The 15575-nt window shown below is 45.8% G+C and overlaps 1 protein-coding gene across 2 annotated transcripts in view; it reads left to right on the plus strand.

Moving 5' to 3' along the window:
• The first annotated feature begins 327 nt into the window (after positions 1-327).
• Positions 328-15575, plus strand: part of LOC114464078 (hydroperoxide isomerase ALOXE3-like) — a 1091527-nt gene continuing 1076279 nt past the window's right edge. Inside the window, exon 1 of one of the 2 annotated variants that reach the window (XM_028448145.1) lies at positions 328-449. The gene's annotated coding sequence lies outside the window, so the exon portion shown is untranslated. The remainder of the gene's footprint in view (positions 450-15575) is intronic. The other variant, XM_028448146.1, reaches the window with a different exon arrangement.

Consider the following 15575-nt stretch of genomic DNA (forward strand, 5'->3'; position numbering starts at 1 on the left):
AGACTGCTCTCATAGACTCCCATTTAAAATCAGTTTTTTTCTAATTTCAGTCGTTACAATGTATTCCTTATAAGTTCAGGGAGTGCTCGCACTAACGTGCTTTCGTCATAGCTAACGTGAGCATAGCCGGCATCAGATTGGCTGGAAACGACGTGATTGAAACTGAATTTACGAGATCACCCCAGGAGGAGGCAGGAGGTAAGTCACGCGAGATGTTCTGAGAGTCACATGACAAGCTGAGAAAATTCAACATGGCGGCTCGCTGCCGTGACTAGTTTACCGATCCTGTTTACGTGCACATACTAACGATTTTTACCGTTAAATCAACGCCACCAACGAGAGCCGACCACGCGCCCTCTCACCAGCCAGAGTGGAGGACCTCGAGGACTTCATAGATAGATATTACGCTGAGTACGTGATGGAGTCCGGACCAAAAGCCAGTACATCAGGTAAGTCGGCGAAGCGCCGGAAAAACGATTCGGCCACCGATACATCAGACCTCGAGGTAGAATCCCACACGGAACTCCTACAGACCATAATTAAGAGGCTGGATGTGCTCGACTTACTGCACCGAGACGTTCAGGAAATGAAAGTCAGCCTGGAATTTGCCTATCAACAAATCCAGGACTTACAAAAAGATAATCATGATATCCATTCGGCTTTATCTGCGGTGAGCTCCGAGGTAAAAGAGCTGAAAAAAGAAAACAAGTTTCTTAAAGAATCAGTCCTGGACATCCAATCTCGTAGTATGAGAGACAACGTAATATTCTCAGGTATTCCAGAAACCCCCAACGATGACCCACATGCTCTGCTGAAAGACTTCATGTCGTCGGCGCTTAAAATCCCGGCAGAAACCGTGAAAAACATCACATTTCACCGTGTCCATCGCCTCGGACCACGGAGAGGAAACCGTCCACGTCCCATCATTGCCAAATTTGAGCACTTTCAACAGAAGATCCAGGTTAAAAGTAAAGGTCGGGAACTTAAAGGTACGCAATTCGGCATGAATGATCAATTCCCTCGGGAAATAAACGAACGTCGAAAAACCCTGTATCCTATCTTTAAAGAAAACCGACAGAAAGGCAAAAATTCCAAACTGGTCGTAGACAAGCTTTACATAGATGGCCAACTGTTTAGGGACTTAAACATCACGCCCTGGCTCTACTGAGAAAGACAAATCTAAAAATAATAATAATAATGAAGTTAAAAAAAAAAACACAACACAGGTGTTATGTGAGTTAACATTGAAAGGATAATTCTCCACTTATGGTGAAGCTAAGGTAGCATTATTTTTTAAAAAAAATTAAAATAAATATATATGTTGTATGTGTGTATGTATATATCTGTACATTAAAAAAAAAAAAAAAAGGGCAAATAAAAACAATAAATACATTTAAAAAAAAAAAAAAAAAGTGTGTATGTATGTGTGTGTGTATGTGTATGTATATATGTATACATATGTATGTATGTATGTGTGTATATGCATGTGTTTATATATGTATGTGTATGTAGATGTGTGTGTATGTATATGTATGTGTGTATATATATATATATATATATATGTATGTGTATATGTGTATGTGTGTGTGTATATATGTGCATGTATATGTATGTATGTGTGTATGTGTATGTATGTGTGTATGTATATATGTATATATATGTCTATGTATATATGTATATATATGTTTATATGTATGTGTATGTGTGTATGTATGTATGTATGTATGTATGTATGTATGTATATGTGTATATATATATATATATATATATATAAATAGAGAAAATATATATAAAATAATGATAACTCCAAAAAAAAAAAAAAAAAAAATTAAAAAAAATATATGTATATATATATATAACAATAATAATAATTAAAATAAATAAATACATAAAGATAATAATAACTCTAAAATAAAAACATGGATAGGTATATATAGACACGTATGTGTATGTATGTTTGTATGTATGCTACATATTGGCTTAGATTTTGGTAAACACTTTTTGGCACGTACTCTCTCACAGGACACTCTCTACCCTCATGTCAACTCACTCGTCTCGAACCCCTCACTCTTTTTTTTGTTTCACACTCACTCAACACCCACAACACCCCCCACCTCCTATACCTCCTATAATTACCCCTTGCTCCTTTTACTCTTTTGATATTGGTTGTTGTCATTGTATGTTTGTGCTTTTCACTAACCTATTCAATCCAGTCCTTTACCCCGTGGTGCTATCGCATGATAAATATGTCTCCTCTTCTTTCTTTCCTTGCATCCAAGCTTTTTACAACACAGTGCACAAATGCTCACAGATTCTCACTTATGCTCACACCTGTATGGACTAACACTCACCTCATTCTATGTATCAGTTTACAGTAACTTCTTGGAATGTGCGTGGCATTCGCTCACAGGCTAAAAAGATTAAGATATTTGACTATGTATCAAGATTAAATGCAGACATTGTCTTCTTTCAGGAAACTCACTTACTTAAATCAGAAGAAAAATCCCTGACAGATTCAAATTTTAACAAGATATATAATTCATGTTTCAATTCCAGACAAAGAGGAGTCTCGGTTCTTCTCAACAAAAGGTTACCCGTTAACATAATCAACTCCGTCATAGACCCAGAGGGTAGATATATTATTATCAAAGTAGTAATCTATAATAAATGTTTCACAATTCTTAATCTATATGCCCCCAATAATGATGACCCTGATTTTTTCCATAGAATTTTCTCAGAGCTTTCAGACCTTTCTGCAGACTCGTCTCTAATCATCGGAGGTGACTTCAATCTGGCGCTCAACACATCATTGGACAGATCTAGTAAGTGCTCAAATACAAAACCATCTCGATCTGCTAAAGTATTAATGGATTACATGGAAGATCTTGGAATAGGAGATGTATGGAGACTGAATAACCCAACTAAAAAAGAATATACCTTCTTCTCCCCCGTGCATAAATCCTTCTCCCGAATTGACTTTTTTCTTTCAAATAATTCCATCGTACATAAGATGTCCTCTAAAATACATCCTATAATTATTAGCGATCATGCCCCAATATCCCTCACCCTGCAGTGTGACTCTAATCAGAAAGTATCCTCTCTATGGCGCTTTAACACTTCATTACTTAATGACAGTACATTTGAAAAAATTATAAGAAAAGAATGGGAGGACTTTCTATTGTCAAACGACTCCCCGGAAATATCACCGTCCTTACTCTGGGAAACTGGCAAGGCTGTCATTAGAGGGAAGATTATATCATACTCTTCTTTTAAGAAAAAACAGGAACAGATGGCAGAAAAAACACTTGAAGAAAAGATCAAAAAACTTACGGAAGAATACGCAGCTAACCCTTCTGAACTTTTATGGGAAAAACTCCAAAATACAAAACTTAATCTGAATATCATCTTATCTAAAAAAACCGACTTCATTTTGCAACAATTACGATACAAAAACTTTGACTACAATAATAAATCAGGCAAATATTTAGCAAATCAGCTCAAACATAGTAAAGAAAATTCCTTTATAGCAGCAATTTCTGATAACGCAGGTCAAACTTTAAACTTACCTCAGGACATTAATAACATCTTTCATGATTATTATCAAAACTTATACTCATCAAATTTAAACCCTGACCCTGAAGATATTAAAACCTTTCTTAATAAACTAAACCTACCACAGCTCACTATAGATCAGAAAACCACCTTAGACTCACCATTAACCTTACAAGAATTACAAAATGCTTTAGATAGCATGTCAACAGGCAAAGCACCAGGTCCAGATGGGTTCCCTGCTGAATTCCTTAAACATTTCTGGTCAATGCTGGCTCCACTATTTTTCAGAGTAGTAACAGAGATCAAAAATAAAGGGCATGTAGGAGGTCACATGAATACAGCGAACATTAAATTGTTACTTAAACCAGACAAAAACCCCATATTACCCTCAAGCTATCGTCCCATCTCACTTATTAACACAGACTTAAAAATTATTTCCAAAGCACTCACATCCAGGTTAGAGAAAGTAGTACAGTCAATTATACACCAAGACCAGACAGGTTTTATTAAAAATAGACACTCCACAGACAATGTGAGAAGACTGTTTAATGTGATCAACATGGCACAGAACTCTAAAAAGAAAACAATAATCTTGTCACTCGATGCAGAAAAAGCATTTGATAGAGTAAACTGGTCATTCCTCCTAACTGTCCTTGGCAAATTTGGCTTCGGAGAATCATTCATACAATGGATCTCCACCCTGTACAATAAACCTAAGGCCTCAGTAACCACAAACAAAATAACATCCCAAAGCTTCACACTGCAGAGGGGAACCAGACAAGGCTGTCCACTCTCACCTTTGCTTTTTGCAATATTCGTTGAACCTCTCGCAGCAGCTGTACGTCAGAACTCTGTTATTAAAGGAATCCACTCATCCATCTCAGAACACAAAATTAATCTCTACGCGGATGACATTTTACTCTATTTGGAAGAACCGCAATCCTCTTTAGAGGAAGTATTTAATCTAATAAACAGCTTCTCTAAATTATCAGACTATTCCATTAACTGGACAAAATCATCAATCCTCCCTTTGACAAAAAACTCTTGGAATCCTGCACACCAAAATCCACAACACCCCTCCACCACAAATACAATTAAATATCTAGGCTTAAATATATCACCAAACTTAAATGAATTAATTAAACTAAATCATGATCCGATGTTGGACAAAGTCACAGAAGATCTGCGGAGATGGAACAATCTCCCCATCTCACTACTTGGCAGGATAGCCTCAGTTAAAATGAAAATCTTACCAAAAATAAACTACTTGTTCTCAATAATACCACTAAAACCACCAAAACAATGGTTTCAAAGATTAGATTCTACAACTACAAAATTCTATACTAGAAATAAAAAACCTAAAATAAGCCTTTCTACCCTTCAAAAAAACAAAGACGAGGGTGGTTTAGAAGCCCCTAATTTCATGCATTATTACTTAGCAAACCAAATACTATATTTAACAGAATGGCTAAATCCAAAAGAATACTACAACACCTGGCTAGAAATAGAACAGTTAGACTGCAAACACATTAAACTCTCTGATCTCCCTTTTATCACTGCGACCCTCAAACATCACAACTGCTTTAAAAACCCACTAATTGCCTCCACACTGACTGCATGGTGGAAAGCCCTGGACATCACAAATGGCCAATTAAAAACTAGTATACTCTCTCCAATCTGGCACAACCCCGACTTTAAAAATAAAAAAACACCACTCTATCTGAAGACATGGGAAGAGAGTGGAATCACTCATCTCCAAGACCTTTTTGAAAATGACAAGATCAGGTCATATAACAATCTAACCCAAGCATTCGATATAAATAAAAGTAACTTTCTACAGTACTTACAAGTAACAGAGACAATAAAGAAAACCACTCCACTAGACTTAACTACGTTACAACCTCCAGAACTGGCTATATATATGAAAAAAATCTCAACAAAATCAAAAAAACTCTCAAAAATATACAGAGCGCTTTCGAACACTAACTGTAATTACTTACCAATCGCGAAGTGGGAGGGCCGAACTCTCAATCACCCCGAGCACTGATTTCTGGGCAGAAATTTGTTGTAATACTTTTAAGATGACAAAAAACACAAACCTTCAGCTAATTCAATACAAGGTCCTCCACAGATCCCACATTACCCAACAGAAAATGCATAAAATGGGCTTCTCAGCAACAGACATCTGCTCTCAGTGCACCCAGAATACAGCGGATTCCTATTTACATGCCTTATGGCTTTGCTCCCCAGTTCAACACTTTTGGATTCTAATCACTGAAAAACTGTCCTCCATTTTGGACTACAGAATTCCTTTATCTCCAAATCTTTGTTTGATTGGAGACCTGACAATGCTTCAACCTCCAGCAAACCAATCACAATCAATCCTTGCGGCACTAGCCATAGCAAAAAAAACAATATTACTAAATTGGAAAGACAAAAAATCCTTAAACATAAACCAATGGCAAAATCTCCTCACAGAATTTATTTCCATGGAAAAGATGTCTGCTCTCAGAAAACAAAAAAAAATAACGTGCTTTGAGGAGCGTTGGACTCCTTTTTTAATTGCATTAAATCTAAATTTTTAAAAGCCTGATGATCTAGCCTGCAAGCGACTGCCAGCACCACTCTTTACTAACGCACTAGCCCAACTGTAGGCCGGGGCCGCCTTGGGCCTCTGGGGTGGTCTTGGTCAGGATGGCTGGGGTGGGTTGCCGGGGTGCCTTGTTGCCTCAGCACGGGTGTGCATTCCTTCTGGGTGTTCACGGGGTCCCGGGGCTGTTTGATTTGGCGCCGTTGCCCCTTGCATGCGCATCTGGTTGGTCTCTGGGGCTGGGGCCCTGCGTGCTCCCCTGCCGCTCCTTCCCCTTGCTCCCTGTCCCCCTGTCTCGTCCTCCCCCCCTCCTCCTCCTTTGCTCTTGCGCCCGCCATCCTGTGGGGTTGGGTTTGGGGGGCTCCCGTTGGCCTGGGGCGCTGGTGGGGGGGCTGTGGCTCCCGCCTGGGGGGCGGGCGGTGCCGTGCCGGGTGGGTTGGCTGGGGGGTGGTCTCGTTGGGGGGCCTGGGGTGGTGGGGTCCTTGGCTCCGGTCCGGGGGGATCCGGGGTGGGGGTAGCTTTGGGGGTGGCTGCTGCCCGGGGTCGGCGATTGCCTCCTGGGTTGCTGGGTGGCGGGGTGTGGCTGTGGGTTGCTCCGTCGGCCCTTGCGGGTCCTTGGCTTGGCTCCCTGGGGCGCACCTTTGCTAGGGATGTCGCTTGCGCGACGAGCTAGGCGGGGCCCCCTCGGGGGCTTTTTGTACGACCGCAATGGCCGGGGTGTGGACGTTATGGCTAGGGGGTGGGGTGAGGGGTGCTATGGGGCCTCCCCGGGGGTCGTATTGGGCGGGTGTGCGGGGGCGCGGCGCGTGGTTCCTGGCCCGGTGGATCCGCGTTGGGATTGGCTGGTCTGCTGGCTGGGTGCACCGGGCGCCGTGGGCGCGATTCCGGGGCGGGGGTGCCCCGGGGGCGGATCCTTGGGCTACGTGTCCGGGGAGGTGCTCTCCGGCCATCTGCCCGGGGACCGGCCGCGGCTCGTGGCGGCGCTGCGCAGCCTTGGGCGGGGCGGGGCTGGTGGCCTTGGGCCCGCTGTTGTTTGGGGTGTGCTGGCGTCGGGGGGGTGTCTCGTGCCGGTGCGTGGGTCGTCGGGGATTGCCTCCGTGTGGGGGGGGGGGGCTCTATTGGCGCCGTTGGTGTGGGGGGGGCGGTTCCGGGCTGGGGGTGCTTCGGTACTCTGGCTTGCCGGTCCGTGGCTGGCGGGATGGCCCTGCTTGGCGGTGGATGGCGTCCTCTCTCGTCGGGGGGGCCGGGGCCGCCTCCCGGTGGAGAGTGTTGTATCGTGGCGCCGGGTGGGCCTGTGCTGGCCCTGGTGCGGGCATGGGCCTCCCCCCCACTCGGCCGCTCCCCTTGGTGGCGGGGTGGCGTTGCTCCGGGCCGGCGGGCGGCGGGGGTCGCCCCCTGGGGCGCCGGGGGATGTTGTTGGTGCCTGGCTGTGCCCGGGGGTGGGGGGTGTCGCCGTGCTCCGCGGGGCCGGCGCGGTCTGGGGGGTGCCGTGGGGGGGGGTCTCCGGCTGTGCTGTTCCGGGGCCCGCAGTGCCACTTGCCCGTCTGCGCCATCTACCCTCTCGCGTGGCCCGCCACGCGGACGGGCCCGGCTCACACTGGACAGGCCTCCTACATGTTCACTTCACCCCACTCCCAGCTGGTCTGGCTCACTCACAAATGCACCACACACCAATACCCAACCCTTGGGGGGCTGGATGGTGGGGCTGGGGGTGGAGGGGGCCGCCACCTGTGTTACTATGTAGTGGCGTGGGGGCGGCCCTCCCACCTCTAGTTGCCCTACTAATCCCTCCAATTTTAATCGCATCTCAACATGTCACCCCCCGGAGGGTGTATCATCTTTTACACCCTCCGGCCTATTACACCACATACACATAAATCCACAGAGGCTGGAGGGGGAGCACCGCTCCCCTCCATCCCCCTTCTTTTAATTACACCCCATACATTCACCAAACACACACATTCACACAGGGGATCGGGAAGTGCCTCTCCATTGGGGAATGGAGAGGCACCATAACAGGGTGGTGGGTTGGTACACATATTTGGGCCTCTCCGGTGGGGGCCTGGCCCCTCTGTTGGTGGCTGGGCCACTGCATAGAGCAAAAGCACATCAAGATGGTGCGGTCGGGCGTGGCGGTGGGTCTCGGGGGGGCTTTGCCGGGGTCTCTCCTTGCGGGGTCTTTCCGGGCTGTGTCGGCCGGGTGGGGCGCGGGGGTGCCTCTCCCCCTTGGGTGTGGCTTGGTGCTTGCTTTGTCTCCTGGTGGCCTTGGGGGCGGGCCCCGCGGTGTGCGGGCCTGGGGCGGCCTGCCTCGCCGGTTTGGGGGGTGGGTGTGCTGGGGGGGTGCTGGTGTCCTCGCCGGGGTTGGGGCGGGGTTGCTTGGCGCCTCGGGGTGATGCTGTTTACTGGGGGGCGGCGCTAGCTGTTCCGGTGGTGGAGGTTGCTGTCGGCCGCCTGGTGGGTCTATCCTGCCGTTTGCGGACTGGTGGGTGGGTCTGGGGCATCTTTGGCTGGGGGCTGCTGTCCCGCACTTGATGTGTGCCGTTGGGGTGCCTCCGTCCCCGCGGTGGGGATCGCCGGTTGCTCGCGGGCCGGCGGGGGGCGCTGCTCCGTGGCTGGCGCTGTCCGGGGGGCGGCGGGCCCTGGGCTGCTGGCCGTGGGCTGTCCGGGGCTGTGCGGTCCTGCTGGGCCGTGGCCGGGTCCCGGGCGGGGGTGGGGGATGCGTCCCGGGGGGCTTGGCCCGGGGGCTTGCCCTTGGGGGGTCCTGGTCCCGGGGGGTGCTCCTGGGGCCCGGGGTGCTTGGCCTGCTGGCCGGGCCGGTCCTGGCGGGGGTCTTTCGGGGCGGGTGGCGCGTGCCGCGCCCTTGCGTACCTACTGGTACGGCCCCTGCTTGGGCAGTGCCCCGTGAGGTAGGGTGTCGGGGACCGGAATAGGGGGCCACATCCCGGCGGGGCGGTCTGGCTTGGCCCTTGGAGGGGGCCCTGGCTTTAAAAAAAAAAAAAAGAACTGAAGCTCGTGGCGCGGGCGGCATCAGTGAAGGGTGATCTGGGGCGCCGTGGGGGGCTAGGTTGGGGTGCCTGGGGGCCGGCGGGGAGACTCCCAGCGGCCCCCTGGTGCCTTATGCGGCTTGGGGTGTGGTCGTCCTCCCTGGGCGGGCTGCTCCTGGTGCTGCATCCGTTCCGGGTCCTTCTGGCCTGGGGTCGGGCCCCTGCTGGCTCTGGGCTCGCCGGCGGGTGCCCACTGGCTGCCTGTTCGGCGCGGTTCTGGTCGTCTGCTGGGTGTGGGCTTCGGCTCCTCCGCTGGGGCCTCGGGCAGGGAGTTCTCTGGGCCCTCCCCTCGGGGGGTTAGGCGCGGGGGTGGGGTGGGGGGGTGGGGGGGTCGATGGGGTGGGGGGTCTGGGGGTTGGGGGTGGGATCGGTGGCGTGGTGCGCTGGGTCCTTGGCTCCTTGGGGCTTTCTCGGGTGTGTATGGGGGGGCGATGGCTGCCTCTCGGCTTGGGATCTTGGGGGCGTTCGGGGGACTGCTTGGCCGTGGGGTGGTCGCCGGGGGCCCTTAGGCTGCCTGCTCTTGCTGCTGGCCTGACTGCTTCTTCGGGCCCGGGGGCGGCTCTTGGGTTTTGCAGTGGCGGTACTTGGAAATACATTTGTCATGGATGCACTGGCCTTGGGCTGTGGGATAACACTCATACTGGGCTCAACCTTAGACACGTTGTTCCCAAATACCTGTTTTATGGAATTTCCACTCACCTCTTCCTCTGTTCACAGCCACCACCATTATTCCTAAACCACACACTGGTCACCAAACTGGCTTGACAACACAACAATAAACACAATATACACAACCACAATTTCACATCGCATCACTTAAAACTATTCCTCACCCATTCCATATCCTATCTTGTATCCCTCTTCCCTGCTAACTTCCCCACCCCCCTCCAACCCCTCACCTTGGTGTAACACTGCCCTCTCTTTTTTACATCCTCCCTTTAATAAAGTATTTCTTACCCTTCCCTAGGGAGGGCTGGTGACGGTCACAATTATGCAATGAAATAAATAAATTTATTTAATTGCAATAATAAAATATGCATTGCTGTCAAAAGATTGCACTTCTTGTAGTGTTAACCTTCGAAAGCATGTGCAGACAAGGTAAAAAAAAAAAAAAAAAAAAAAAAAAAAAAAAAAAAAAAAAAAAAAAAAAAAAAAAGAAACTGAATTTACTATAGCAGGTGAATTCCTGATGAGGAAGATGAGTGACACCCCAGTTCCCCACAAACATGACAAATAGACAATCGCCAATGTCCTCAATACATTTAATTGTGCACTTAACAGCCTACTGCCTTGCACTAACCTTGGAAGCATCAACAGTCACCTGTGAAAACAAAACAGAGAAACGCCGTCTCCCGCTTTACTGACAAGGGATGAACTGGAGAGAGGACCAACCGCCTCTACTCAAAGCAAGTGTGTGCGTGTGTGTGCAGTGCTGTGATGGACTGGCATCATTCCAGGGGTATCCTGGATTAACTGCAATCTGTACATATGCTGTATTTACTGTTTGTTCCTGCAAATACAGTGCAACGTTGAGCAATATGAATGCACTACCACTTTATTTGGATTTATATAAACTATTTGTAATTAAAATAACTACTTTAAAGAACTCCAAATAAATCTTTTTTTTTAATGATTTTGACTTATCTGTAGTCCCCTTTGGTAAAGCAAACGTATTCGTCCATGTTCAAAGATATCTCAAGGTAAACAGATTCACAGTTTATTTCTCTGTTGATCTTCATTTGTAGAGCCACGTTAATGTAATTGGTTGTACACTCCTGGATGTAATTTTTCTCTGTAGCTGTTACATTTGGTATTGCTACGAAGAGTAAGTTGGCCAGAAAATAACAAGATGTGGCAATTGTCTTGCTGCCTATTAATTTTCCCATATAACAGGTCACCTTAGTCATCATCAGAACAGTTGCCCCCCCCACTGAGAAATTTGTCAGGAGCCACCACTGACTTTGAGACACTAAGAACTGCTTGCTACAACATGGACTTTTGAGCCTTTTATCATGTAAAATCATCAATTACATCATTATATGAAATTATTTCTTTGATGCTAATGGTGGCAAGACAAGTATGCTGCTCTAGTGACATAGAAAACTTTGTAGAATTATAAGCAGGGAAGCAGAGTTCATGAAAAGTCTTAGATAGAGGTAGACTACTAATGGGTCCAATGGTTGGTTAAGGTGCACGGGGCCAGACTGGGGGGCACACGGTAGGAGAACTGACCGCCAGAGAAAGTCCCTCGATTTGTCATAGTCACTTTTTTCATTAAATAAATTAACTAAGGGTGTCTGAAAAGCTGCTAAATATAGTAACAAGGTTGACTAGTTGCCAACACTGTGTAGGAAACCATCAGAACCATAAGGTCAATAACCCCTACACCTTTTTCTGCCGCTCCACTAACTTGATGTGATGTGGAAATTAGTAGTTGTAGTCTGAAAAGGAGTTTGATGAAAATACTTGTCAACGCTGTTTGTATATTAAAAACATATCTACAAGAGAAGTAGTGGCCTAGTGGTTAAATAAGCGGGCTTATAATCGGAGGGTCAATTGTTAAATCTCTCCCGGGCCATCACTGTGAGATGTTGAGCCAGTCCCTTAACACAGCCCTTCTCAAATAGGGGGGTGTACCCCCCTATTTGAGTGTGACTCTGGGGAACACACTTTTTTTTGCTGTAATAAAGTGCAATTGCACATCCATTACTATAGGCGGCAGTGGCACTCTCGTGTGTGTGCGCTCTCTTAGAGACCATAGAGCAGGGGTTCCCAAACTTCAGCCAGCGACACCCAATATATATTCTCTTTGCCCTTAAGACGAGGATAACGCGTGTGCTCTGGAGACATTGAACCCGCCTCCCTGCTAGGTACCTGGGGGGCACGTCGGATGGGTTGACGGCCCGGGTGAGACCCAGACCTCACCGGAGGAAGTGGGGCGTCACGCTGATAAGCCGCCAGTATGATGACATGGTGTGAGGAGAACAACCTCTCCCTCAACGTGGACAAGACCAAGGAGATGATAGTGGACATGAGAAATGAAAGGAGCTCTCATCAGCCACTGTCTATCCGGGAACAGGAAGTGGAGAGGGTGAGCAGTATAAAATACTTGGGGGTCCACATCAGAGAGGACCTCACCTGGTCCCTCAACACCACACAGCTGGTGAAGAAGGCTCAACAGCGGCTGTATTTCCTGAGGAGGCTGAGGAAATTTGAAAAGTCCCCACCAACTTCTACAGCTGCATCATAGTGAAGATCAATAGGACTCCACTCATTATTAAAGACCCCACACACCCCCAACACGGACTGTTCACACTTCTACCCTCAGGACGGAAGTACAGAAGTGTGAAATGCAGGACCACCAGACTGAGGAACTCCTTCTTTTTCTCTGCCATCAGACTCGATAGAACTGTAAATAATTCACTATGCACAATACACTTTATATTTAACTTTTCTACCTTGTACATATTTATCTTTATTACTTTTTAAATTATTATAATTATTGTAACTATACTTTTCTATTTATTTGTTTGGTTTTTTGTTCTTTGTTTCAAATTTGTTTTTTGTTTTTTTTTTTTGTTTTTTGTTTTTTTGTAGCATCCAGTGCGGTGAGCAGAGTAGAAATTTTTCACCCTGATCATAGAAAGATAGTTTAGGTGGAGCAGGCTTGCTGCTGCTCGTGAGGCAGAAACTCATTGTATTTTGCTTTCAACAGGAGTAATTTTTGATGTGATTCAGCAGAACCCGATTGGAAGTAATTATCCTCCAGTATCTTAATATCAGTTTTTATCTTCTTTGTCTTACATTTGTCTAGCTTTTGCACTGGTAATTTGAATTGTTTGGCCCCTGATAAAGGCCTTGAAGGCCTCCCACCAAATGCTTGCTGAAATTTCAGTTGTGTTTGTTTTTGAAGTAAAAATGTATTTGTTCATCTAAAAATGTATCAAAGCCAGGGTCGGACAGCCACTTTTGCTTGAAGCACCATCCTGGGGGTTCTCTAACCAATTTTGAGTCTTGAAAAACTATAGATTAGGAGCATGATCTGAAATTAGGATGGCATCATATGTACATTCTTTAATTTTGGCTCCAGTTCTCGGGCTGATCCTGTGTGCACGGAGCGGTGCCAGTCCCAGGGCTTCAGGAAGCCATCTCTCCAGGAAAGCACACGCATTGTCGCCCTCCTCTCCCTCGAGTAAGTTAACCAGTCCAGGTCCATTAGCCTCTCTTCCATGTCTTTATTTTTGGCTTCCAGAGACCTTACTTTTGTTTGGAGCATGATGGTTACATCGTCTTCAGTGTTGAGATCCTAGTTTCCGTCTGTGTCGCTCGCTCCGCACAATTGGAGATATTCTTCCTCACACATTCAAAAGCCATCAAATCTGGTAGAAAGCTTGGACTTCATGTTGTTAATTGCAGTCAGTATGGTGTCCATCTTGGTCCCAGGCTCGTCCGCCGTATTATGACGCCTGGATGTGTTCTCTTGGCCCGTTGCACTGGCGTTAGCTGCTTCCTCAGTGTCCATAGCTTTAGTGCTTAGGCTAACCTTGGAGCTAGCACTCGACAATGTAAAACTTGAAAGTTTTGCTTGAAGTTGTTTGCTTCAGGGTTGAGTTGTTTTTCTTTGCGATAGAGGAATAGCAGAAGTTGCTTACGTAAAGTAAGCCTTGTCGCAGTCCAATAATGACAGTTTTCTCAGGATTTAGGCATATGAGTAGGGGAACGAGCTATAATCGAAAGTCTGTAAAAAGACATGTTGATGTAATAATAAACTGACAGCACTGTAGTCTGTGCTATAATCAGCGACATCATCAGGAAGCAATTCCTCTCTGATAGCGCCCTCCTTTCTGTGCGGTATCTTTCATGAAAGTTGCTTGATTAGCTTCAGAGCACAAACTCGGACTCTGTGAAGTGATGTCTGGGCTCGGCTCCAATCAAGGTACCAAAAAAACCCCTGATGAGTTGCTGATGATGCTGGCAATCCCAGGGAAAGTAGAGCGGGAAAAGCAACAGCTGCAGTCTGCCAAGTGAAGACAGGCTCATGCGTTAGAAGTCTGAAATGTTGATCTGGTCTGTGTCTAAGTGTGCACTCAAGCTTCAGAAAATAGTTCATAAAACAATATTGTGTGTGTGTGTGTGTGTTTAGGCACAAAAATTCTTTGTTTAATCAAAATTAAACAACCAGCATTCTGGATCTCAACTTATGCCATCTAATTTAAAGGTCCAGTATTATTTCACCCATCGCCAATTGTTCTAAGAACCCCAACAATAGTATTTGCGTTGCACTGGGTCACAAACATGTCAAAGGTGATACAAGGCGATATACGGCTGCTAAAACTGAAACTGAAACTGATATATACTAAACTAATCCTGCAGCTATCGAATATGTTTGTAATCCAGTATTCTGTCGATTTTTTTATCGATTAATCGAATAAATTACACTTTTGTGTTTGTAAACAACTATATCAATAGTGTGTTACAAAATATGAAAGACCTCTTTAAATGAGCAAGCAATTGTCAGTTATTCCTCAAAATTGTATTCAAAACTATTTTTCAAAACTTCAACACATCAACTTAACAGTAAACAAATGTCAGGGCAAAAAAGAAATAAAATAAATATACAACCTATTTCCTTAGGTTTATCATAATAATAATAATAATAATAATAATAATAATAATAATACAAAAAGTAAAACAGGTGTAGCCGCTGCTATAACCCATCTGGTAAGACCTGCAGCTTCCTCCACAGTGCATGAGGGACCTGTCCGGACAAAGCTGTCCATGCCCCGCTGTGATATACTGTGGGGGACAAAAATAAAACATTGAGTTGTACAACAAATTCAATAAACTCGCTCATAAGTATATCTATATGCTAATGAATGCAGCTTTGTCCATATTTAGCATTTATTTAGCATTTTTGAACAAATATTGTTTAGTTTTTTGTTGTTCTTTACTCATTTTATTTTGTATATTTTTGTGAATTTCTGTTGTCATTTTGTGTACTTTTTGTATGAATATGGTTTAGTTTTTAGTTTTATTTCACTCATTTAGTATAATTTTATTATAAATACCTTATGTGTGGTGAGGGAATGTTTTGATGTGTGTATGTGTGTGCGCGCGTACGTGTGTGTCTTTCTGTTGGGCCACACGCATGGGAGAGGTGAAGAGGAAAGTTGTGAGTGAGATTTTAGCGCCTCATCACTGTTGACTCATAATACATACTAAAATGCATTACCTTGTAGAGGTTCCAAATCCGAATCCACTTGCAGATGTAGCATTCACGTGAGGATGTTTTATTTTCAGGTGCTGCAGCATTGTGGAAGTACTGTTATGGTAAGCTAGATCCATCTTATAGTATCTACACTGGACTATGTTGTAAAACAGTCCCAGTT

The sequence above is a fragment of the Gouania willdenowi genome, chromosome 5 (assembly GCF_900634775.1).
Source record: "Gouania willdenowi chromosome 5, fGouWil2.1, whole genome shotgun sequence".
NCBI classification, from domain to species: domain Eukaryota; kingdom Metazoa; phylum Chordata; class Actinopteri; order Blenniiformes; family Gobiesocidae; genus Gouania; species Gouania willdenowi.